Consider the following 26,983-nt stretch of genomic DNA (forward strand, 5'->3'; position numbering starts at 1 on the left):
AACCTTTTTACAGAAGACGCAAAATGCTCACTAATCGACTCATTACTCAATTGCAGCAAAAAACTCAAAACAAATATCTGTAATGAAAAATCATAATTCGGCTCTTGACGAACAAAGTGAAAATATTTGCCGTAAAAGCATTCTTCTTGAGACAATTTGGAGATAAAAATTGCAGATACCATCTCTGGTATCAAAGTGATGAATATCGCAGACTGTCACCCTGGAGACCGAGGTTTGATACCCCGACAGAGAGAAAGTTTTGATGAACTTCGCTAAATCGGATCAGGTCCGCTTACAAAGAACTAAAATCTTAAGCTCAAAAAAAGGGACAATTTAGACAAATAAAAAACAACGAAAACAACACGTTGAAAACCTTATTACAGAAGACGCAAAATGCTCACTATGCGACTCATTACTCAATTGCAGCAATAAAACCGAAAACAATTATCTGTAATGAAAAATCATAATTCGGCTCTTGGCGAACAAAGTGAAAATATTTGCCGTAAAAGCATTCTTCTTGAGACACTTTGGAGATAAGAACTGAAGATACCATCTCTGTTAGTATAGTGGTGAGTATTCCAGACTGTCACTCTGGAGACCGGGGTTCGATTCCCCGACAGAGAGAACTTTTTTGATGAAATTCGCTAAATCGGATCTGGTTCGCTTGAATAAAAAACAACAAAAACACCACGTTGAAAAGCTTATTAAAGGAGACGCAAAATGCTCACTAATCGACTCATTACTCAATTGCAGCAACAAAATTCAAAACAAATACCTGTGAAGGAAAAACATGGTTCGGCGCTTGGCGATCAAAATGATAATAATTGACATAAAAGCATTCCTCTTGAGACAATTTGGAGATAAAAATTGCAGATACCATCTCTGGTATCAAAGTGGTGAGTATCGCAGACTGTCACCCTGGAGACCGCGGTTTGATAACCCGACAGAAAAAAAGTTTTGATGAACTTCGCTAAATCAGATCAGGTCCGCTTACAAAGAACTAAAATCTTAAGCTCAAAAAAAGGGACAATTTAGACAAAAAAAAAACAACGAAAACAACACGTTGAAAACCTTATTGCAGAAGACACAAAATGCTCACTAATCGACTCATTACTCAATTGCAGCAATAAAACCGAAAACAAATATCTGTAATGAAAAATCATAATTCGGCTCTTGGCGAACAAAGTGAAAATATTTGCCGTAAAAGCATTCTTCTTGAGACACTTTGAAGATAAGAATTGAAGATACCATCTCTGTTAGTATAGTGGTGAGTATTCCAGACTGTCACTCTGGAGACCGGGGTTCGATTCCCCGACAGAGAGAACTTTTTTGATGAAATTCGCTAAATCGGATCTGGTTCGCTTAAATAAAAAACAACAAAAACACCACGTTGAAAAGCTTATTAAAGGAGACGCAAAATGCTCACTAATCGACTCATTACTCAATTGCAGCAACAAAACTCAAAACATATACCTGTGAAGGAAAAACATGGTTCGGCGCTTGGCGATCAAATTGAAAATAATTGACATAAAAGCATTCTTCTTGAGACAATTTGGAGATAAAAATTGCAGATACCATCTCTGGTATCAAAGTGGTGAGTATCGCAGACTGTCACCCTGGAGACCGCGGTTTGATACCCCGACAGAGAGAAAATTTTGATGAACTTCGCTAAATCGGATCAGGTCCGCTTACAAAGAACTAAAATCTTAAGCTCAAAAAAAGGGACAATTTAGACAAATAAAAAACAACGAAAACAACACGTTGAAAACCTTATTACAGAAGACGCAAAATGCTCACTAATCGACTCACTACTCAATCGCAGCAATAAAACCGAAAACAAATATCTGTAATGAAAAATCATAATTCGGCTCTTGGCGAAAAAAGTGAAAATATTTGCCGTAAAAGCATTCTTCTTGAGACACTTTGGAGATAAGAATTGAAGATACCATCTCTGTTAGTATAGTGGCGAGTATCCCAGACTGTCACTCTGGAGACCGGGGTTCGATTCCCCGACAGAGAGAACTCTTTGGATGAAATTCGCTAAATCGGATCTGGTTCGCTTACAAAGAACTAAAATCTTAAGCCCTACAACAGGAACAATCTAGACAAATAAAAAACAACAAAAACACCACGTTGAAAAGCTTATTAAAGGAGAAGCAAAATGCTCACTAATCGACTCACTACTCAATTGCAGCAACAAAACTCAAAACAAATACCTGTAAAGGAAAAACATGGTTCATCGCTTGGCGATCAAAATGAAAATAATTGCCATAAAAGCATTCTTCTTGAGACAGTTTGCAGATAAAAATTGCAGATACCATCTCTGGTAGTAAAGTGGTGAGTATCGCAGACCGTCACCCTGGAGACCGCGGTTTGATACCCCGACAGAGAGAAAATTTTTGATGAACTTCGCTAAATCGGATCAGGTCCACTTACAAAAAACTAAAATCTTAAGCTCAAAAAAGGGACAATTTAGACAAATAAAAAACAACGAAAACAACACGTTGAAAACCTTATCACAGAAGAGGGAAAATACTCACTAATCGACTCATTACTCAATAGCAGCAATAAAACCGAAAACAATTATCTGTAATGAAAAATCATATTTCGGCTCTTGGCGAACAAAGTGAAAATATTTGCCGTAAAAGCATTTTTCTTGAGACACTTTGGGGATAAGAATTGAAGATACCATCTCTGTTAGTATAGTGGTGAGTATCCCAGACTGTCACTCTGGAGACCGGGGTTCGATTCCCCGACAGACAGAACATTTTTGATGAAATTCGCTAAATCGGATCTGGTTCGCTTACGAAGAACTAAAATCTTAAGCCCTAAAACAGGAACAATCTAGACAAATAAAAAACAACAAAAACACCACGTTGAAAAGCTTATTAAAGGAGACGCAAAATGCTCACTAATCGACTCATTACTCAGTTGCAGCATCAAAACTCAAACCAAATACCTGTGAAGGAAAAACATGGTTCGGCGCTTGGCGATCAAAATGAAATTAATTGACATAAAAGCATTCTTCTTGAGACAGTTTGGAGAAAAAAATGCAGATAGCATCTCTGGTAGTAAAGTGGTGAGTATTCCAGACTGTCACTCTGGAGACCGGGGTTCGATTCCCCGACAGAGAGAACTTTTTCGATGAAATCCGCCAAATCGGATCTGGTCCGCTTACAAAAAACTTAAACCTTAAGCTCGAAAAAAGGACAATTTAGACAATTAAAAAAATAACGAAAAAACACGTTGAAAACCTCATTACAGAAGACGCAAAATGCTCACTAATCGACTCATTACTCAATTGCAGCAACAAAACTCAAAACATATACCTGTGAAGGAAAAACATGGTTCGGCGCTTGGCGATCAAATTGAAAATAATTGACATAAAAGCATTCTTCTTGAGACAATTTGGAGATAAAAATTGCAGATACCATCTCTGGTATCAAAGTGGTGAGAATCGCAGACTGTCACCCTGGAGACCGCGGTTTGATACCCCGACAGAGAGAAAATTTTGATGAACTTCGCTAAATCGGATCAGGTCCGCTTACAAAGAACTAAAATCTTAAGCTCAAAAAAAGGGACAATTTAGACAAATAAAAAACAACGAAAACAACACGTTGAAAACCGTATTACAGAAGACGCAAAATGCTCACTAATCGACTCACTACTCAATTGCAGCAATAAAACCGAAAACAAATATCTGTAATGAAAAATCATAATTCGGCTCTTGGCGAAAAAAGTGAAAATATTTGCCGTAAAAGCATTCTTCTTGAGACACTTTGGAGATAAGAATTGAAGATACCATCTCTGTTAGTATAGTGGTGAGTATCCCAGACTGTCACTCTGGAGACCGGGGTTCGATTCCCCAACAGAGAGAACTCTTTGGATGAAATTCGCTAAATCGGATCTGGTTCGCTTACAAAGAACTAAAATCTTAAGCCCTAAAACAGGAACAATCTAGACAAATAAAAAACAACAAAAACACCACGTTGAAAAGCTTATTAAAGGAGAAGCAAAATGCTCACTAATCGACTCACTACTCAATTGCAGCAACAAAACTCAAAACAAATACCTGTAAAGGAAAAACATGGTTCATCGCTTGGCGATCAAAATGAAAATAATTGCCATAAAAGCATTCTTCTTGAGACAATTTGCAGATAAAAATTGCAGATACCATCTCTGGTAGTAAAGTGGTGAGTATCGCAGACCGTCACCCTGGAGACCGCGGTTTGATACCCCGACAGAGAGAAAATTTTTGATGAACTTCGCTAAATCGGATCAGGTCCACTTACAAAAAACTAAAATCTTAAGCTCAAAAAAGGGACAATTTAGACAAATAAAAAACAACGAAAACAACACGTTGAAAACCTTATCACAGAAGAGGGAAAATGCTCACTAATCGACTCATTACTCAATAGCAGCAATAAAACCGAAAACAATTATCTGTAATGAAAAATCATATTTCGGCTCTTGGCGAACAAAGTGAAAATATTTGCCGTAAAAGCATTCTTCTTGAGACACTTTGGGGATAAGAATTGAAGATACCATCTCTGTTAGTATAGTGGTGAGTATCCCAGACTGTCACTCTGGAGACCGGGGTTCGATTCCCCGACAGACAGAACATTTTTGATGAAATTCGCTAAATCGGATCTGGTTCGCTTACAAAGAACTAAAATCTTAAGCCCTAAAACAGGAACAATCTAGACAAATAAAAAACAACAAAAACACCACGTTGAAAAGCTTATTAAAGGAGACGCAAAATGCTCACTAATCGACTCATTACTCAGTTGCAGCATCAAAACTCAAACCAAATACCTGTGAAGGAAAAACATGGTTCGGCGCTTGGCGATCAAAATGAAATTAATTGACATAAAAGCATTCTTCTTGAGACAGTTTGGAGAAAAAAATGCAGATAGCATCTCTGGTAGTAAAGTGGTGAGTATCGAAGACTGTCACCCTGGAGACCGCGGTTTGATAAACCGACAGAGAGAAAATTTTGATGAACTTCGCTAAATCGGATCAGGTCCACTTACAAAAAACTAAAATCTTAAGCTCAAAAAAGGGACAATTTAGACAAATAAAAAACAACGAAAACAACACGTTGAAAACCTTATCACAGAAGAGGGAAAATGCTCACTAATCGACTCATTACTCAATAGCAGCAACAAAACTCAAAACAAATACCTGTAAAAGAAAAACATGGTTCGGCACTTGGCGATCAAAATGAAAATAATTGCCATAAAAGCATTCTTCTTGAGACAATTTGGAGATAAAAATTGCAGATACCATCTCTGGTAGTAAAATGGTGAGTATCGCAGACTGTCACCCTGGAGACCGCGGTTTGATAAACCGACAGACAGAAAATTTTTGATGAACTACGCTAAATCGGATCAGGTCCGCTTGCAAAGAACTAAAATCTTAAGCTCAAAAAAAGGGACAATTTAGACAAATAAAAAACAACGAAAACAACACGTTGAAAACCTTATTAGAGAAGACGCAAAATGCTCACTAATCGACTCATTATTCAATTGCAGCAATAAAACCGAAAACAAGTATCTGTAATGAAAAATCATAATTCGGCTCTTGGCGAACAAAGTGAAAATATTTGCCGTAAAAGCATTCTTCTTGAGACACTTTGGAGATAAGAATTGAAGATACCATCTGTGTTAGTATAGTGGTGAGTATCACAGACTGTAACTCTGGAGACCGCGGTTCGATTCCCTGACAGAGAGAACTTTTTTGATGAAATTCGCTAAATCGGATCTGGTTCGCTTACAAAGTACTAAAATCTTAAGCCCTAAAACAGGGGCAATCTAGACAAATAAAAAAGAACAAAAACTCCATGTTGAAAAGCTTATTAAAGGGGACGCAAAATCCTTACTAATCGACTCATTACTCAATTGCAGCAACAAAACTCGAAACAAATACCTGTAAAGGAAAAACATGGTTCGGCGTTTAGCGATCAAAATGAAAAGAATTGCCATAAAAGAATTCTTCTTGAGACAATTTGGAGATAAAAATGCAGATACCATCTCTGGTAGTAAAGTGGTGAGTATCGCAGACTGTCACTCTGGAGACCGCGGTTTGATAACCGACAGAGAGAAAATTTTTGATGAACTTCGCTAAATCGGATCAGGTCCGCTTACAAAGATCAAAAATCTTAAGCTAAAAAAAGGACAAATTAGACAAACAACAAACAACAAAAACAACACGTTGAAAACCTTATTACAGAAGACGCAAAATGCTCACTAATCGATTTATTACTCAATTGCAGCAATAAAACCGAAAACAATTATCTGTAATGAAAAATAATATTTCGGCTCTTGGCGAACAAAATGAAAATATTTTCCGTAAAATATTTTCCGAAAATATTTTCTTCTTGAGACACTTTGGAGATAAGAATTGAAGATACCATCTCTGTTAGTATAGTGGTGAGTATCCCAGACTGTCTGTCTGGAGACCGGGGTCCGATTCCCCGACAGAGAGAACTTTTTTGATGAAATTCGCTAAATCGGATCTGGTTCGCTTACAAAGAACTAAAATCTTAAGTCCTAAAACAGGGGCAATCTAGACAAATAATTAAAAAAAACACCACGTTGAAAAGCTTATTAGAGGAGACGCAAAATGCTCACTAATCGACTCATTACTCAATTGCAGCAACAAAACTCAAAACAAACACCTGTAAAGGAAAAACATGGTTCGGCGCTTGGCGAACAAAATGAAAACAATTGCCATAAAAGCATTCTTCTTGAGACACTTTGGAGATAAGAATTGCAGATACCATCTCTGTTAGTATAGTGATGAGTATCCCAGATTGTCACTCTGGAGACCGGGGTTTGATACCCCGACAGAGAGAACTTTTTCGATGAAATCCGCCAAATCGGATCTGGTCCGCTTACAAAAAACTAAAATCTTAAGCTCGAAAAAAAGGACAATTTAGACAAATAAAAAACAACAAAAACAACACGTTGAAAACCCTATTGCCGAAAACGCAAAATGCTCACTAATCGACTCATTACTCAATTGCAGCAACAAAACTGAAAACAAATATCTGTAATGAAAAATCATAATTCGGCTCTTGGCGAACAAAGTGAAAATATTTGCCATAAAAGCATTCTTCTTGAGACACTTTGGAGATGAGAATTGCAGATACCATCTCTGTTAGTATAGTGGTGAGTATCCCAGACTGTCACTCTGGAGACCGGGGTTTGATACCCCGACAGAGAGAACTTTTTCGATGAAATCCGCCAAATCGGATCTGGTCCGCTTACAAAAAACTTAAACCTTAAGCTCGAAAAAAGGACAATTTAGACAATTAAAAAAATAACGAAAAAACACGTTGAAAACCTCATTACAGAAGACGCAAAATGCTCACTAATCGACTCATTACTCAATTGCAGCAACAACACTCAAAACAAATACCTGTACTGGGAAAACATAATTCGGCGCTTGGCGAACAAGGTGAAAATATTTGCCATAAAAGCATTCTTCTTGAGACACTTTGGAGATGAGAATTGCAGATGCCATCTCTGTTGGTATAGTGGTGAGTATCCCAGACTGTCACTCTGGAGACCGGGGTTTGATACACCGACAGAGAGAACTTTTTCGATGAAATCCGCCAAATCGGATCTGGTCCGCTTACAAAAAACTAAAATCTTAAGCTCGAAAAAAAGGACAATTTAGACAAATACAAAAACAACAAAAACAACACGTTGAAAACCCTATTGCAGAAAACGCAAAATGCTCACTAATCGACTCATTACTCAATTGCAGCAACAAAACTGAAAACAAATATCTGTAATGAAAAATCATAATTCGGCTCTTGGCGAACAAAGTGAAAATATTTGCCATAAAAGCATTCTTCTTGAGACACTTTGGAGATGAGAATTGCAGATACCATCTCTGTTAGTATAGTGGTGAGTATCCCAGACTGTCACTCTGGAGACCGGGGTTTGATACCCCGACAGAGAGAACTTTTTCGATGAAATCCGCCAAATCGGATCTGGTCCGCTTACAAGAAACTAAAATCTTAAGCTCGAAAAAAAGGACAATTTAGACAAATAAAAAAACAACAAAAACAACACGTTGAAAACCCTATTACAGAAGACGCAAAATGCTCACTAATCGACTCATTACTCAATTTCAGCAACAAAACTGAAAACAAATACCTGTAATGAAAAATCATAATTCGGCTCTTGGCGAACAAAGTGAAAATATTTGCCATAAAAGCATTCTTCTTGAGACACTTTGGAGATGAGAATTGCAGATACCATCTCTTTTAGTATAGTGGTGAGTATCCCAGACTGTCACTCTGGAGACCGGGGTTTGATACCCCGACAGAGAGAACTTTTTCGATGAAATCCGCCAAATCGGATCTGGTCCGCTTACAAAAAACTTAAATCTTAAGCTCGAAAAAAGGACAATTTAGACAAATAAAAAATAACGAAAAAGCACGTTGAAAACCTCATTACAGAAGACGCAAAATGCTCACTAATCGACTCATTACTCAATTGCAGCAACAACACTCAAAACAAATACCTGTACTGGGAAAACATAATTCGGCGCTTGGCGAACAAGGTGAAAATATTTGCCATAAAAGCATTCTTCTTGAGACACTTTGGAGATGAGAATTGCAGATGCCATCTCTGTTGGTATAGTGGTGAGTATCCCAGACTGTCACTCTGGAGACCGGGGTTTGATACCCCGACAGAGAGAACTTTTTCGATGAAATCCGCCAAATCGGATCTGGTCCGCTTACAAAAAACTAAAATCTTAAGCTCGAAAAAAAGGACAATTTAGACAAATAAAAAAACAACAAAAACAACACGTTGAAAACCCTATTGCAGAAAACGCAAAATGCTCACTAATCGACTCATTACTCAATTGCAGCAACAAAACTGAAAACAAATATCTGTAATGAAAAATCATAATTCGGCTCTTGGCGAACAAAGTGAAAATATTTGCCATAAAAGCATTCTTCTTGAGACACTTTGGAGATGAGAATTGCAGATACCATCTCTGTTAGTATAGTGGTGAGTATCCCAGACTGTCACTCTGGAGACCGGGGTTTGATACCCCGACAGAGAGAACTTTTTCGATGAAATCCGCCAAATCGGATCTGGTCCGCTTACAAAAAACTAAAATCTTAAGCTCGAAAAAAAGGACAATTTAGACAAATAAAAAAACAACAAAAACAACACGTTGAAAACCCTATTACAGAAGACGCAAAATGCTCACTAATCGACTCATTACTCAATTGCAGCAACAAAACTGAAAACAAATACCTGTAATGAAAAATCATAATTCGGCTCTTGGCGAACAAAGTGAAAATATTTGCCATAAAAGCATTCTTCTTGAGACACTTTGGAGATGAGAATTGCAGATACCATCTCTTTTAGTATAGTGGTGAGTATCCCAGACTGTCACTCTGGAGACCAGGGTTTGATACCCCGACAGAGAGAACTTTTTCGATGAAATCCGCCAAATCGGATCTGGTCCGCTTACAAAAAACTTAAATCTTAAGCTCGAAAAAAGGACAATTTAGACAAATAAAAAATAACGAAAAAGCACGTTGAAAACCTCATTACAGAAGACGCAAAATGCTCACTAATCGACTCATTACTCAATTGCAGCAACAACACTCAAAACAAATACCTGTAATGGGAAAACATAATTCGGCGCTTGGCGAACAAGGTGAAAATATTTGCCATAAAAGCATTCTTCTTGAGACACTTTGGAGATGAGAATTGCAGATGCCATCTCTGTTGGTATAGTGGTGAGTATCCCAGACTGTCACTCTGGAGACCGGGGTTTGATACCCCGACAGAGAGAACTTTTTCGATGAAATCCGCTAAATCGGATCTGGTCCGCTTACAAAAACTTAAATCTTAAGCTCGAAAACAGGGACAACTTAGACAAATAAAAAAACAACGAAAACACCACGCTGAAAAGCTTATTAGAGGAGACGCAAAAAGCTCACTAATCGACTCATTACTCAATTGCAGCACCAAAACTCAAAACAAATACCTGTAAAGGAAAAACATAAATCGGCGCTTGGCGAACAAAATGAAAATAATTGCCATAAAAGCATTTTTCTTGAGACACTTTGCAGATAAAATTTGCATATACCATGTCTGTTAGTATAGTGGCGAGTATCGCGGACTGTCACTCTGGAGACCGCGGTTTGATACCCCGACAGAGCAAAGTTTTTTGATGAACTTCGCTAAATCAGATCTGGTCTGCTTACAAAGAACTAAAATCTTAAGCTCGAAAAAAAGGACAATTTAGACAATTAAAAAACAACGAAAACAACAGGTTGAACACCTTATTACAGAAGACGTAAAATGCTCACTAATCGACTCATTATTCAATTGCAGCAACAAAACTCAAAACAAATACCTGTAATGGAAAAACATAATTAGGCGCTTGGCGAACAAAGTGAAAAGAATTGCCATGAAAGCATTCTTCTTGAGACACTTTGGAGATAAAAATTGCAGATACTATCTCTGTTAGTATAGTGGTGAGTATCCCAGACTGTCACTCCGGAGACCTGGATTTGATTCCCCGACAGAGAGAACTTTTTTAATGAACTTCGCTAAATCAGATCTGGTCTGCTTACAAAGAACTAAAATCTTAAGCTCGAAAAAAAGGACAATTTAGACAATTAAAAAACAACGAAAACAACAGGTTGAACACCTTATTACAGAAGACGTAAAATGCTCACTAATCGACTCATTATTCAATTGCAGCAACAAAACTTAAAACAATTACCTGTAAAGGAAAAACATAAATAGGCGCTTGGCGAACAATATGAAGATAATTGCCATAAAAGCATTCTTCTTGAGACATTTTGGAGATAAAAATTGCAGATACCATCTCTATTAGTATAGTGGTGAGTATCCCTGACTGTCACTCTGGAGACCGTGGTCTGATACCCCGACAGAGAAAACTTTTTTGATGAACTTCGCTAAATCGGATCTGGTCCGCTTACAAAAAACTAAAATCTTAAGCTCGGAAAAAGGGACAATTTAGACAAATAAAAAACAACGAAAACAACACGTTGAAAACCTTATTACAGAAGACGCAAAATGCTCACTAACCGACTCATTACTCAATTGCAGCAACAAAACTCAAAACAAATGCCTGTAATAGAAAAACATAATTCGGCGCTTGGTGAACAAAGGGAAAACAATTGCCATAAAAACATTCTTCTTGAGACACTTTGGAGATGAAAATTGCATATACCATCTCTGTTAGTATAGTGGTTAGTATCCCAGACTGTCACTCTGGAGAGCAAAGTACGAATCCACCACAGAGAGATCCTTTTTGATGAACTTCGCTAAATCGGATCTGGTCCGCTTTGAGAGAGCTAAAATCTTAAGCTCGAAAAAAGGGGCAATCTAGACAAATAAAAAACAACGAAAACAACAGGTTGAACACCTTATTACAGAAGACGTAAAATGCTCACTAATCGACTCATTATTCAATTGCAGCAACAAAACTCAAAACAAATGCCTGTAATAGAAAAACATAATTCGGCGCTTGGTGAACAAAGGGAAAACAATTGCCATAAAAACATTCTTCTTGAGACACTTTGGAGATGAAAATTGCATATACCATCTCTGTTAGTATAGTGGTTAGTATCCCAGACTGTCACTCTGGAGAGCAAAGTACGAATCCACCACAGAGAGATCCTTTTTGATGAATTTCGCTAAATCGGATCTGGTCCGCTTTGAGAGAGCTAAAATCTTAAGCTCGAAAAAAGGGGCAATCTAGACAAATAAAAAACAACGAAAACAACAGGTTGAACACCTTATTACAGAAGACGTAAAATGCTCACTAATCGACTCATTATTCAATTGCAGCAACAAAACTCAAAACAAATGCCTGTAAAGGAAAAACATGGTTCGGTGCTTGGCGAACAAAGTGAAAAGAATTGCCATGAAAGCATTCTTCTTGAGACACTTTGGAGATAAAAATTGCAGATACTATCTCTGTTAGTATAGTGGTGAGTATCCCAGACTGTCACTCCGGAGACATGGATTTGATTCCCCGACAGAGAAAACTTTTTTTATGAAATTCGCTAAATCGGATCTGGTTCGCTTACAAAGAACTAAAATCTTAAGCTCTAAAGCAGGGGCAATCTAGACAAACGAAAAACAACGAAAACACCACGTTTAAAAGCTCATTAGAGCAGACGCAAAAAGCTCACTAATCGACTCATTACTCAATTGCAGCAACAAAACTTAAAACAAACACCTGTAAAGGAAAAACATAAATAGGCGCTTGGCGAACAAAATGAAAATAATTGCCATAAAAGCATTCTTCTTGAGACAATTTGGAGATAAAAATTGCATATACCATCTCTGTTAGTATAGTGGTTAGTATCCCAGACTGTCACTCTGGAGAGCAAAGTACGAATCCACCACAGAGAGAGATCCTTTTTGATGAATTTCGCTAAATCGGATCTGGTCCGCTTTGAAAGAGCTAAAATCTTAAGCTCGAAAAAAGGGGCAATCTAGACAAATAAAAAACAACGAAAACAACAGGTTGAACACCTTATTACAGAAGACGTAAAATGCTCACTAATCGACTCATTATTCAATTGCAGCAACAAAACTCAAAACAAATGCCTGTAATGGAAAAACATAATTAGGCGCTTGGCGAACAAATTGAAAAGAATTGCCATGAAAGCATTCTTCTTGAGACACTTTGGAGATAAAAATTGCAGATACTATCTCTGTTAGTATAGTGGTGAGTATCCCAGACTGTAACTCTGGAGACCGGGGTTCGATTCCCCGACAGAGAAAACTTTTTTAATGAAATTCGCTAAATCGGTTCTGGTTCGCTTACAAAGAACTAAAATCTTAAGCTCTAAAGCAGGGGCAATCTAGACAAACGAAAAACAACGAAAACACCACGTTAAAAAGCTCATTAGAGCAGACGCAAAAAGCTCACTAATCGACTCATTACTCAATTGCAGCAACAAAACTCAAAACAAATGCCTGTAATAGAAAAACATAATTCGGCGCTTGGCGAACAAAGGGAAAACAATTGCCATAAAAACATTCTTCTTGAGACACTTTTGAGATGAAAATTGCATATACCATCTCTGTTAGTATAGTGGTTAGTATCCCAGACTGTCACTCTGGAGAGCAAAGTACGAATCCACCACAGAGAGAGAACCTTTTTGATGAATTTCGCTAAATCGGATCTGGTCCGCTTTGAAAGAGCTAAAATCTTAAGCTCGAAAAAAGGGGCAATCTAGACAAATAAAAAATAACGAAAACACCACGTTAAAAAGCTCATTAGAGCAGACGCAAAAGCTCACTAATCGACTCATTACTCAATTGCAGCAACAAAACTCAAAACAAATACCTGTAAAGGAAAAACATAAATAGGCGCTAGGCGAACAAAATGAAAGTAATTGCCATAAAAGCATTCTTCTTGAGACAATTTGGAGATAAAAATTGCAGATACCATCTCTATTAGTATAGTGGTGAGTATCCCTGACTGTCACTCTGGAGACCGTGGTCTGATACCCCGACAGAGAAAACTTTTTTGATGAACTTCGCTAAATCGGATTTGGTCCGCTTACAAAGACTAAAATCTTAAGCTCGGAAAAAGGGACAATTTAGACAAATAAAAAACAACGAAAACAACACGTTGAAAACCTTATTACAGAAGACGCAAAATGCTCACTAATCGACTCATTACTCAATTGCAGCAACAAAACTCAAAACAAATGCTATAATAGAAAAACATAATTCGGCGCTTGGCGAACAAAGGGAAAACAATTGCCATAAAAACAATCTTCTTGAGACACTTTGGAGATGAAAATTGCACATACCATCTCTGTTAGTATAGTGGTTAGTATCCCAAACTGTCACTCTGGAGAGCAAAGTACGAATCCCCCACAGAGAGAGAACCTTTTTGATGAATTTCGCTCAATCGGATCTGGTCCGCTTTGAAACAGCTAAAATCTTAAGCTCGAAAAAAGGGGCAATCTAGACAAATAAACAACAACGAAAACACCACGTTGAAAAGCTTATTAGAGAAGATGCAAAGTGCTCACTGATCGACTCATTACTCAATTGCAGCAACAAAATTCGGCGCTTGGTGAACAAAGTGAAAATAATTGCCATAAAAGGATTCTTCTGAAGTCACTTTGGAGATAAGAATAGCAGATACCATCTCTGTTAGTATATTGGTGAGTATTGCAGACTGTCAATCTGGAGACCCGGGTTTTTTGATGAACTTCGCTAAATCGCTTACAAAGAACTACAATCTTAAGCTAGAAAAAGGGGCAATATAGACAAATAAAAAACAACAAAAACAAACACTTTGCAAACCTTATTACAGAAGATGCAAAGTGCTCACTGATCGACTCATTACTCAATTGCAGCAACAAAATTCGGCCCTTGGTGAACAAAGTGAAAATAATTGCCATAAAAGGATTCTTCTGAAGTCACTTTGGAGATAAGAATAGCAGACACCATCTCTGTTAGTATAGTGGTGAGTATCCCAGACTGTAACTCTGGAGACCGGGGTTTGATTCCCGACAGGGAGAACTTTTTTGAGGAAATTCGCTAAATCGGATCTGGTTCGCTTACAAAGAACTAAAATCGTAAGCTCGAAAAAAGAGGCAATCTAGACAAATAATAAACAACAAAAACAACAGGTTGAAAACCTAATTCCAGAAGACGCAAAAATGCTAACTAATCGACTCATTACACAATTGCATCAACAAATCTCAAGAAAAATATCTGTAATGGAAATGCATAATTCGGCTCTTGGTGAACAAAGTGAAATTAATTGCCATAAAAACATTTTTCTTGGGACACTTTGGAGATAAGTATAGCAGATACCATCTCTGTTAGTATAGTGGTTAGTATAGCAGACTGTCACTCTGGAAACGGTTGTTCGATTCCCCGAGAGAGAACTTTTTTGATGAACTTCGCTAAATCGGATCTGGTTCGCTTACAAAAAACTAAAATCTTAAGCTCGAAAAAAGGGCAATCTTGGCAAATAAAAAAAAAACAACGAAAACAACACGTAGAAAACCTTATTACAGAGGACGCAAAAAGCTCACAAACCGACTCATTACTCAATTGCAGCGACATAACTCGAAACAAATATCTGTAATGGAAAAAAATAATTAGGCGCTTGGCGAACAAAGTGAACAGAATTGCCATGAAAGCATTCTTCTTGAGACACTTTGGAGATAAAAATTGCAGATATCATCTCGGTTAGTATGGTGGTGAGTATCCCAGACTGTCACTCTAGAGACCCGTGTTCGATTCCCGGACAGAGAGAAGTTTTTTGATGAACTTCGCTAAATCGGGTCTGGTCCGCTTACAGAAAACTAAGACCTTAAGCTCGAAAAAAGTGGCACTCCAGACAAATAAAAAACAACGAAAACAACACTTTGCAAACCTTATTACAGAAGACGCAAAATACTCACTAATCGACTCATTACGCATTTGCAGCAACAAAACTCAAAACAAATATCTGCAATGGAAAAACATAATTCGCCTCTTGGCGAGCAAAGTGAAAATAATTGCCATAAAAGCATTCTTCTTGAGACACTTTGGAGATAAGAATAGTAGACACCATCTATGTTAGTATAGTGGTGAGAATCCCAGACTGTCACTCTGGAGACCGCGGTTCCATTCCCCGACAGAGAAAACTTTTTTGACGAATTGCGATAAATCGGATCTGGTTCGCCTACAAAGAACTAAAACCTTAAGCTCGAAAAAAGCGTCAATCTAGACAAATAAACAACAACGAAAACACCACGTTGAAAAGCTTATTAGAAAAGATGCAAAGTGCTCACTGATCGACTCATTACTCAAATGCAGCAACAAAACTCAACACAAAAACCTGTAATGGAAAAACATAATTCGGCGCTTGGTGAACAAAGTGAAAATAATTGCCATAAAAGGATTCTTCTGAAGTCATTTTGGAGATAAGAATAGCAGATACCATCTCTGTTAGTATAGTGGTGAGTATTGCAGACTGTCAATCTGGAGACCCGGGTTTGATTCCCCGACAGAGAGAAGTTTTTTGATGAACTTCGCTAAATCGCTTACAAAGAACTACAATCTTAAGCTAGAAAAAAGGGGCAATATAGACAAATAAAAAACAACAAAAACAAACACTTTGCAAACCTTATTACAGAAGACGCAAAATGCTCACTAATTGACTCATTACTCAATTGCAGCAACAAAACGCCAAACAAATATCTGTAATGGAAAAAGATATTTCGGCTCTTGGCGAACAAAGTGAAAAAATTTGCTATAAAACCATTCTTCTGAAGTCACTTTGGAGATAAGAATAGCAGACACCATCTCTGTTAGTATAGTGGTGAGTATCCCAGACTGTAACTCTGGAGACCGGGGTTTGATTCCCGACAGGGAGAATTTTTTGAGGAAATTCGCTAAATCGGATCTGGTTCGCTTACAAAGAACTAAAATCGTAAGCTCGAAAAAAGAGGCAATCTAGACAAATAATAAACAACAAAAACAACAGGTTGAAAACCTAATTCCAGAAGACGCAAAAATGCTAACTAATCGACTGATTACGCAATTGCATCAACAAATCTCAAGACAAATATCTGTAATGGAAATGCATAATTCGGCTCTTGGTGAACAAAGTGAAATTAATTGCCATAAAAACATTTTTCTTGGGACACTTTGGAGATAAGTATAGCAGCTACCATCTAGGTTAGTATAGTGGTTAGTATAGCAGACTGTCACTCTGGAAACGGTGGTCCGATTCCCCGAGAGAGAACTTTTTTGATGAACTTCGCTAAATCGGATCTGGTTCGCTTACAAAAAACTAAAATCTTAAGCTCGAAAAAAGGGCAATCTAGGCAAATAAAAAACAACGAAAACAACACGTAGAAAACCTTATTACAGAGGACGCAAAAAGCTCACAAACCGACTCATTACTCAATTGCAGCGACAAAACTCGAAACAAATATCAGTAATGGAAAAAAATAATTAGGCGCTTGGCGAACAAAGTGAACAGAATTGCCATGAAAGCATTCTTCTTGAGACACTTTGGAGATAAAAATTGTTGATACCATCTCGGTTAGTATGGTGGTGAGTATCCCAGACTGTCACTCTTGAGACCCGTGTTCGATTCCCGGACAAAGAGAAGTTTTTTGATGAACTTCGCTAAATCGGGTCTGGTCCGCTTACAGAAAACTAAGACCTTAAGCTCGAAAAAAGTGGCACTCCAGACAAATAAAAAACAACGAAAACAACACTTTGCAAACCTTATTACAGAAGACGCAAAATACTCACTAATCGACTCATTACGCATTTGCAGCAACAAAACTCAAAACAATTATCTGCAATGGAAAAACATAATTCGCCTCTTGGCGAGCAAAGTGAAAATAATTGCCATAAAAGCATTCTTCTTGAGACACTTTGGAGATAAGAATAGTAGACACCATCAATGTTAGTATAGTGGTGAGAATCCCAGACTATCACTCTGGAGACCGCGGTTCCATTCCCCGACAGAGAAAACTTTTTTGACGAATTGCGATAAATCGGATCTGGTTCGCCTACAAAGAACTAAAACCTTAAGCTCGAAAAAAGCGTCAATCTAGACAAATAAAAAACAACGAAAACAACACGCTGAAAACCTTATCACAGAAGAAGCAAACTGCTCACTAATCGACTCATTACTCAATTGCAGCAATAAAACTCAAAACAAATATCTGTGATGGAAAAACATAATTCGGCTGTTGGCGAACAAAAAGAAAAAATTTGCTATAAAACTATTCTTCTGGAGTCACATTGGAGATAAGAATAGCAGATACAATCTCTGTTAGTATAGTGGAGAGTATCCCAGACTGTCACTCTTGAGACCGGGGATCGATTGCCCGACAGAGAGAACTTTTTGATGACCTTGGCTACATCGGATCCAGTCCGTTGACAAAGAACTAAAATCTAAAGCTAGAAAAAAGCAAAATCTAGACAAGCAAGAGACAACGAAAACAACACGTTGAAAACCTTTTTACAGAATACGCAAAATGCTCACTAAAAGACTCATTACTCAATTGAAGTAGCAAAACTCAAAACAAATATCTGTGATGGAAAAACATAATTCGGCTGTTGGCGAACAAAGTGAAAAATTTGCTATATAACTTTTCTTCTGGAGTCACATTGGAGATAAGAATAGCAAAAACCATCTCTGTTAGTATAATGGAGAGTAGCTTAGACTGTCACTCTGGAGACCGGGGTTTGATGCAACGACAGAGAGCACTTTTTAGATGAAATTTGCTAAATCGGATCTGGTTCGCCTACAAAGAACTAAAACCTTAAGCTCGATAAAAGGGTCAATCTAGACAAATAAAAAACAACGAAAACAACACGCTGAAAACCTTATTACAGAAGAAGCAAACTGCTCACTAAACGACTCATTACTCAATTGCAGCAATAAAACTCAAAACAAATATCTGTGATGGAAAAACATAATTCGGCTGTTGGCGAACAAAAAGAAAAAATTTGCTATAAAACTATTCTTCTGGAGTCACATTGGAGATAAGAATAGCAGATACAATCTCTGTTAGTATAGTGGAGAGTATCCCAGACTGTCACTCTGGAGACCGGGGATCGATTGCCCGACAGAGAGAACTTTTTGATGACCTTGGCTACATCGGATCCAGTCCGTTGACAAAGAACTAAAATCTAAAGCTAGAAAAAAGCAAAATCTAGACAAACAAGAGACAACGAAAACAACACGTTGAAAACCTTTTTACAGAATACGCAAAATGCTCACTAAAAGACTCATTACTCAATTGAAGCAACAAAACTCAAAACAAATATCTGTGATGGAAAAACAATCGGCTGTTGGCGAACAAAGTGAAAAAATTTGCGATATAACTTTTCTTCTGGAGTCACATTGGAGATAAGAATAGCAAAAACCATCTCTGTTAGTATAATGGAGAGTAGCTTAGACTGTCACTCTGGAGACCGGGGTTTGATGCAACGACAGAGAGCACTTTTTAGATGAAATTTGCTAAATCGGATCTGGTTCGCCGACAAAGAACTAAAACCTTAAGCTCGATAAAAGGGTCAATCTAGACAAATAAAAAACAACGAAAACAACACGCTGAAAACCTTATTACAGAAGAAGCAAACTGCTCACTAATCGACTCATTACTCAATTGCAGCAATAAAACTCAAAACAAATATCTGTGATGGAAAAACATGTTTCGGCTGTTGGCGAACAAAGTGACAAAATTTGCTATAGAACTATTCTTCTGGAGTCAAATTGGATATAAGAATAGCAGATACCATCTCTGTTAGTGTAGTGGAGAGTATCCCAGACTGTCACTCTGGAGACCGGGGTGCGATTCCCCGACAGAGAGCACTTTTTAGAGGAAATTTGCTAAATCGGATCTGGTTCGCCTACAAAGAACTAAAACCTTAAGCTCGATAAAAGGGTCAATCTAGACAAATAAAAAACAACGAAAACAACACGCTGAAAACCTTATTACAGAAGAAGCAAACCGCTCACTAATCGACTCATTACTCAATTGCAGCAATAAAACTCAAAACAAATATCTGTGATGGAAAAACATAATTCGGCTGTTGGCGAACAAAAAGAAAAAATTTGCTATAAAACTATTCTTCTGGAGTCACATTTGAGATAAGAATAGCAGATACAATCTCTGTTAGTATAGTGGAGAGTATCCCAGACTGTCACTCTGGAGACCGGGGATCAATTGCCCGACAGAGAGAACTTTTTGATGACCTTGGCTACATCGGATCCAGTCCGCTGACAAAGAACTAAAATCTAAAGCTAGAAAAAAGCAAAATCTAGACAAACAAGAGACAACGAAAACAACACGTTGAAAACCTATTTACAGAAGACGCAAAATGCTCACAAAAAGACTCATTACTCAATTGAAGCAACAAAACTCAAAACAAATATCTGTGATGGAAAAACATAATTCGGCTGTTGGCGAACAAAGTGAAAAAATTTGCGATATAACTTTTCTTCTGGAGTCACATTGGAGATAAGAATAGTAAAAACCATCTCTGTTAGTATAGTGGAGAGTAGCTTAGCCAGTCACTCTGGAGACCGGGGTTGGATTCCCCGACAGAAAGGACTTTTTTGATGAACTTCGCCAAATCGGATCGGTTCCGCATACAAAGAACTGAAATCTTAAGCTCGAAAAAAGGGCCAATCTAGACAAATAAAAAACAACGAAAACAACACGTTGAAAACCTTTTTACAGAAGACGCGAAATGCTCACTAAACAAGTCATTACTCGATTGAAGCAAAAAAACTCAAAACAAATATCTGTGATGGAAAAACAAACTTCGGCTGTTGGCGAACGAAGTAAAAAAATTTGCTATAAAACCATTCTTCTGGAGTGACTGTCACTCAGGATACCGGGGTTCGATTCCACAACAGAGAGAACTTTTTTGATGAACTTCGCTAAATCGGATCGGGTCCGCTTAAAAATAAATAAAATCTTAGGCTCGAAAAAAGTAGCAATCTAGACAAATAAAAAACAACGAAAACAACACTTTGCAAATCTTAATACAGAATACGCAAAATGCTCACTAATCGACTCGTTACACAATTGCAGCAACAAAACCGAAAACAAATATCTGTAATGAAAAATCATAATTCGGCTCTTGGCGAACAAAGTGAAAATATTTGCCGTAAAAGCTTCTTCTTGAGACACTTTGGAGATAAGAATTGAAGATACCATCTCTGTTAGTATAGTGGTGAGTATCCCAGACTGTCACCCTGGAGACCGCGGTTTGATACCCCGACAGAGAGAAAATTTTTGATGAACTTCGCTAAATCGGATCAGGTCCACTTACAAAGAAATAAAATCTTAAGCTCAAAAAAAGGGACAACTTAGACAAATAAAAAACAACGAAAACGACACGTTGAAAAAACGACACGTCGAAAACGACACGTCTTCTTTTTACAGAAGACGCGAAATGCTCACTAAACGACTCATTACTCGATTGAAGCAAAAAAACTCAAAACAAATATCTGTGATGGAAAAACATAATTCGGCTGTTGGCGAACAAAAAGAAAAAATTTGCTATAAAACTATTCTTCTGGAGTCACATTTGAGATAAGAATAGCAGATACAATCTCTGTTAGTATAGTGGAGAGTATCCCAGACTGTCACTCTGGAGACCGGGGATCAATTGCCCGACAGAGAGAACTTTTTGATGACCTTGGCTACATCGGATCCAGTCCGCTGACAAAGAACTAAAATCTAAAGCTAGAAAAAAGCAAAATCTAGACAAACAAGAGACAACGAAAACAAGACGTTGAAAACCTTTTTACAGAAGACGCAAAATGCTCACAAAAAGACTCATAACTCAATTGAAGCAACAAAACTCAAAACAAATATCTGTGATGGAAAAACATAATTCGGCTGTTGGCGAACAAAGTGAAAAAATTTGCGATATAACTTTTCTTCTGGAGTCACATTGGAGATAAGAATATTAAAAACCATCTCTGTTAGTATAGTGGAGAGTAGCTTAGCCAGTCACTCTGGAGACCGGGGTTCGATTCCCCGACAGAGAGGACTTTTTTGATGAACTTCGCCAAATCGGATCGGTTCCGCATACAAAGAACTGAAATCTTAAGCTCGAAAAAAGGGCCAATCTAGACAAATAAAAAACAACGAAAACAACACGTTGAAAACCTTTTTACAGAAGACGCGAAATGCTCACTAAACGAGTCATTACTCGATTGAAGCAAAAAAACTCAAAACAAATATCTGTGATGGAAAAACATACTTCGGCTGTTGGCGAACGAAGTAAAAAAATTTGCTATAAAACCATTCTTCTCGAGTGACTTTGGAGATAAGAATAGCAGATACCATCTCTGTTAGTATAGTGGTGAGTTTCCCAGACTGTCACTCAGGATACCGGGGTTCGATTCCACAACAGAGAGAACTTTTTTGATGAACTTCGCTAAATCGGATCGGGTCCGCTTAAAAATAATTAAAATCTTAGGCTCGAAAAAAGTAGCAATCTAGACAAATAAAAAACAACGAAAACAACACTTTGCAAATCTTAATACAGAATACGCAAAATGCTCACTAATCGACTCATTACTCAATTGCAGCAACAAAACCGAAAACAAATATCTGTAATGAAAAATCATAATTCGGCTCTTGGCGAACAAAGTGAAAATATTTGCCGTAAAAGCATTCTTCTTGAGACACTTTGGAGACAAGAATTGAAGATACCATCTCTGTTAGTATAGTGGTGAGTATCCCAGACTGTCACCCTGGAGACCGCGGTTTGATACCCCGACAGAGAGAAAATTTTTGATGAACTTCGCTAAATCGGATCAGGTCCACTTACAAAGAAATAAAATCTTAAGCTCAAAAAAAGGGACAACTTAGACAAATGAAAAACAACGAAAACGACACGTTGAAAACCTTTTTACAGAAGACGCGAAATGCTCACTAAACGACTCATTACTCGATTGAAGCAAAAAAACTCAAAACAAATATCTGTGATGGAAAAACATACTTCGGCTGTTGGCGAACGAAGTAAAAAAAATTGCTATAAAACCATTCTTCTGGAGTGACTTTGGAGATAAGAATAGCAGCTACCATCTCTGTTAGTATAGTGGTGAGTTTCCCAGACTGTAACTCTGGAGACCGGGGTTTGATTCCCGACAGGGAGAACTTTTTTGAGGAAATTCGCTAAATCGGATCGGGTCCGCTTAAAAATAAATAAAATCTTAGGCTCGAAAAAAGTAGCAATCTAGACAAATAAAAAACAACGAAAACAACACTTTGCAAATCTTAATACAGAATACGCAAAATGCTCACTAATCGACTCATTACTCAATTGCAGCAACAAAACTCAAAACAAATATCTGCAACGGAAAAACATAATTCGGCTCTTGGCGAACAAATTGAAAATAATTGCCATAAAAGCATTCTTCGGAGACACTTTGGAGATAAGAATTGCAGATACCATCTCTGCTTTTGTACAGGTCAATATACCAGACTGTCACACTGGAGATCGCGGTTTGATACCTCGACAGAGAGAACTTTTTGATGGAATTCGCTAAATCGGATCGTGTCCGCTTACGAAGAACTAAAATCTGAAGCTCGAAAAACAGAAGACGCAAAATGCTCACAAATCGACTCATTACTCACTTGATGCATCAAAACTTAAAACGAATATCTGTGAAGGAAAAACAAACTTCGGCTCTTGGCGAAAAAAGTGAAAATAATTGCCATAAAAGCATTCTTCGGAGACAATTTGGCGATAAGAATTGAAGATACCATCTCTGTTAGTATAGTGGTGAGTATCCCAGACTGTCACTCAGGATACCGGGGTTCGATTCCACAACAGAGAGAACTTTTTTGATGAACTTCGCTAAATCGGATCGGGTCCGCATACAAAGAACTGAAATCTTAAGCTCGAAAAAAGGGCCAATCTAGACAAATAAAAAACAACGAAAACAACACGTTGAAAACCTTTTTACAGAAGACGCGAAATGCTCACTAAACGAGTCATTACTCGATTGAAGCAAAAAAACTCAAAACAAATATCTGTGATGGAAAAACATACTTCGGCTGTTGGCGAACGAAGTAAAAAAATTTGCTATAAAACCATTCTTCTCGAGTGACTTTGGAGATAAGAATAGCAGATACCATCTCTGCTAGTGAAGTGGTGAGTATCCCAGACTGTCACTCAGGAGACCGGGGTTCGATTCCACAACAGAGAGAACTTTTTTGATGAACTTCGCTAAATCAGATCGGGTCCGCATACAAAGAACTGAAATCTTAAGCTCGAAAAAAGGGCCAATCTAGACAAATAAAAAACAACGAAAACAACACGTTGAAAACCTTTTTACAGAAGACGCGAAATGCTCACTAAACGAGTCATTACTCGATTGAAGCAAAAAAACTCAAAACAAATATCTGTGATGGAAAAACATACTTCGGCTGTTGGCGAAAGAAGTAAAAAAATTTGCTATAAAACCATTCTTCTCGAGTGACTTTGGAGATAAGAATAGCAGATACCATCTCTGTTAGTATAGTGGTGAGTTTCCCAGACTGTCACTCAGGATACCGGGGTTCGATTCCACAACAGAGAGAACTTTTTTGATGAACTTCGCTAAATCGGATCGGGTCCGCTTAAAAATAATTAAAATCTTAGGCTCGAAAAAAGTAGCAATCTAGACAAATAAAAAACAACGAAAACAACACTTTGCAAATCTTAATACAGAATACGCAAAATGCTCACTAATCGACTCATTACTCAATTGCAGCAACAAAACCGAAAACAAATATCTGTAATGAAAAATCATAATTCGGCTCTTGGCGAACAAAGTGAAAATATTTGCCGTAAAAGCATTCTTCTTGAGACACTTTGGAGACAAGAATTGAAGATACCATCTCTGTTAGTATAGTGGTGAGTATCCCAGACTGTCACCCTGGAGACCGCGGTTTGATACCCCGACAGAGAGAAAATTTTTGATGAACTTCGCTAAATCGGATCAGGTCCACTTACAAAGAAATAAAATCTTAAGCTCAAAAAAAGGGACAACTTAGACAAATGAAAAACAACGAAAACGACACGTTGAAAACCTTTTTACAGAAGACGCGAAATGCTCACTAAACGACTCATTACTCGATTGAAGCAAAAAAACTCAAAACAAATATCTGTGATGGAAAAACATACTTCGGCTGTTGGCGAACGAAGTAAAAAAAATTGCTATAAAACCATTCTTCTGGAGTGACTTTGGAGATAAGAATAGCAGCTACCATCTCTGTTAGTATAGTGGTGAGTTTCCCAGACTGTAACTCTGGAGACCGGGGTTTGATTCCCGACAGGGAGAACTTTTTTGAGGAAATTCGCTAAATCGGATCGGGTCCGCTTAAAAATAAATAAAATCTTAGGCTCGAAAAAAGTAGCAATCTAGACAAATAAAAAACAACGAAAACAACACTTTGCAAATCTTAATACAGAATACGCAAAATGCTCACTAATCGACTCATTACTCAATTGCAGCAACAAAACTCAAAACAAATATCTGCAACGGAAAAACATAATTCGGCTCTTGGCGAACAAATTGAAAATAATTGCCATAAAAGCATTCTTCGGAGACACTTTGGAGATAAGAATTGCAGATACCATCTCTGCTTTTGTACAGGTCAATATACCAGACTGTCACACTGGAGATCGCGGTTTGATACCTCGACAGAGAGAACTTTTTGATGGAATTCGCTAAATCGGATCGTGTCCGCTTACGAAGAACTAAAATCTGAAGCTCGAAAAACAGAAGACGCAAAATGCTCACAAATCGACTCATTACTCACTTGATGCATCAAAACTTAAAACGAATATCTGTGAAGGAAAAACAAACTTCGGCTCTTGGCGAAAAAAGTGAAAATAATTGCCATAAAAGCATTCTTCGGAGACACTTTGGCGATAAGAATTGAAGATACCATCTCTAATAGTATAGTGGTGAGTATCCCAGACTGTCACTTTGGAAACCGAGGGTCGATTCCCCGACAGAGAGAACTTCTTTGATGAAATTCGCTAAATCGGATCTGGTTCGCTTACAAAGAACTAAAATCGTAAGCTCGAAAAAAGAGGCAATCTAGACAAATAATAAACAACAAAAAACAACAGGTTGAAAATTTTATTCCAGAAGACGCAAAAATGCTCACTAATCGACCCATAACACAATTGCATCAACAAATCTCAAGACAAATATCTGTAATGGAAATACATAATTCGGCTCTTGGCGAACAAAGTGAAAATAATTGCCATAAAAGCATTCTTCGGAGACATTTTGGAGATAAGAATTGCAGATACAATCTATGTTTTTGTACTGGTCAATATCGCAGACTGTCACATTGGAGATCGCGGTTTGATATCCCGACAGAGAGAACTTTTTGATGGAATTCGCTAAATCGGATCGTGTCCGCTTACGAAGAACTAAAATCTGAAGCTCGAAAAACAGAAGACGCAAAATGCTCACAAATCGACTCATTACTCAATTGGAGCGACAAAACTCAAAACAAACATCTGCAATGGAAAAACATAATTCGGCTCTTGGCGAACAAAGTGAAAATAATTGCCATAAAAGCATTCTTCTTGAGACACTTTGGAGAAAAGAATTGCAGATACCATCTCTGTTATTGTGGTGGTGAATATCACAGACTCTCACTCTGGAGACCGCGGTTTGATACCCCGACAGAGAGAACTTTTTTGATGAACTTCGCTAAATCGGATCTGGTCCGTTTACAAAGAACTAAAATCTTAAGCCCGAAAAAAGGCCCAATCTAGACAAATAAAAAAACAACGAAACCACAAGTTAAAAACCTTATTACAGGAGACGCAAACCGCTCACTATTCGACTCATTACTCAATTGAAGCAACAAAACTCAAAACAAATATCTGTGATGGAAAAACAAACTTCGGCTGTTGGCGAACAAAGTGAAAAAATTTGCTATAAAACCATTCTTCTGGAGTGACTTTGGAGATAAGAATAGCAGATACCATCTCTGTTAGTATAGTGGTGAGTTTCCCAGACTGTCACTCAGGATACCGGGGTTCGATTCCACAACAGAGAGAACTTTTTTGATGAACTTCGCTAAATCGGATCGGGTCCGCTTAAAAATAACTAAAAACTTAGGCTCGAAAAAAGGAGCAATATAGACAAATAAAAAACAACGAAAACAACACTTTGTAAATCTTAATACAGAATAGGCAAAATGCTCACTAATCGCCTCATTACTCAATTGCAGCTACAAAACTCAAAACAAATATCTGCAACGGAAAAACATAATTCGGCTCTTGGCGAACAAAGTGAAAATAATTGCCATAAAAGCATTCGGAGACATTTTGGAGATAAGAATTGCAGATACAATCTATGTTTTTGTACTGGTCAATATCGCAGACTGTCACATTGGAGATCGCGGTTTGATATCCCGACAGAGAGAACT

General features: G+C 37.6%; 2 protein-coding genes and 13 non-coding genes across 15 annotated transcripts in view; 13 read left to right on the forward strand and 2 right to left on the reverse strand.

Moving 5' to 3' along the window:
- The window catches only part of LOC142346191 (uncharacterized), a 332,292-nt gene that overhangs the window by 260,733 nt on the left and 44,576 nt on the right, over positions 1–26,983 (reverse strand). The gene's annotated exons all lie outside the window — the stretch shown is intronic.
- The window catches only part of LOC142345352 (ribosome assembly protein METTL17, mitochondrial-like), a 225,150-nt gene that overhangs the window by 166,064 nt on the left and 32,103 nt on the right, over positions 1–26,983 (reverse strand). The window lies entirely within an intron of this gene.
- On the forward strand, positions 553–624 carry Trnad-guc (transfer RNA aspartic acid (anticodon GUC)). The gene has a single exon. It is a non-coding gene; the product is annotated as a tRNA-Asp (tRNA).
- Positions 1,251–1,322, forward strand: Trnad-guc (transfer RNA aspartic acid (anticodon GUC)). Its single transcript has one exon. It is a non-coding gene; the product is annotated as a tRNA-Asp (tRNA).
- On the forward strand, positions 1,949–2,020 carry Trnad-guc (transfer RNA aspartic acid (anticodon GUC)). The gene has a single exon. It is a non-coding gene; the product is annotated as a tRNA-Asp (tRNA).
- On the forward strand, positions 2,692–2,765 carry Trnad-guc (transfer RNA aspartic acid (anticodon GUC)). The gene has a single exon. It is a non-coding gene; the product is annotated as a tRNA-Asp (tRNA).
- On the forward strand, positions 3,063–3,134 carry Trnad-guc (transfer RNA aspartic acid (anticodon GUC)). The gene has a single exon. It is a non-coding gene; the product is annotated as a tRNA-Asp (tRNA).
- Positions 3,805–3,876, forward strand: Trnad-guc (transfer RNA aspartic acid (anticodon GUC)). The gene has a single exon. It is a non-coding gene; the product is annotated as a tRNA-Asp (tRNA).
- Positions 4,548–4,621, forward strand: Trnad-guc (transfer RNA aspartic acid (anticodon GUC)). Its single transcript has one exon. It is a non-coding gene; the product is annotated as a tRNA-Asp (tRNA).
- On the forward strand, positions 7,156–7,227 carry Trnad-guc (transfer RNA aspartic acid (anticodon GUC)). Its single transcript has one exon. It is a non-coding gene; the product is annotated as a tRNA-Asp (tRNA).
- Positions 7,900–7,971, forward strand: Trnad-guc (transfer RNA aspartic acid (anticodon GUC)). The gene has a single exon. It is a non-coding gene; the product is annotated as a tRNA-Asp (tRNA).
- Positions 8,643–8,714, forward strand: Trnad-guc (transfer RNA aspartic acid (anticodon GUC)). Its single transcript has one exon. It is a non-coding gene; the product is annotated as a tRNA-Asp (tRNA).
- On the forward strand, positions 9,016–9,087 carry Trnad-guc (transfer RNA aspartic acid (anticodon GUC)). The gene has a single exon. It is a non-coding gene; the product is annotated as a tRNA-Asp (tRNA).
- Trnad-guc (transfer RNA aspartic acid (anticodon GUC)) lies at positions 9,759–9,830 on the forward strand. The gene has a single exon. It is a non-coding gene; the product is annotated as a tRNA-Asp (tRNA).
- On the forward strand, positions 12,737–12,808 carry Trnay-gua (transfer RNA tyrosine (anticodon GUA)). Its single transcript has one exon. It is a non-coding gene; the product is annotated as a tRNA-Tyr (tRNA).

This window comes from Convolutriloba macropyga, chromosome 9 (assembly GCF_964194025.1).
Source record: "Convolutriloba macropyga chromosome 9, txConMacr16.3, whole genome shotgun sequence".
Classification (NCBI taxonomy): domain Eukaryota; kingdom Metazoa; phylum Xenacoelomorpha; order Acoela; family Convolutidae; genus Convolutriloba; species Convolutriloba macropyga.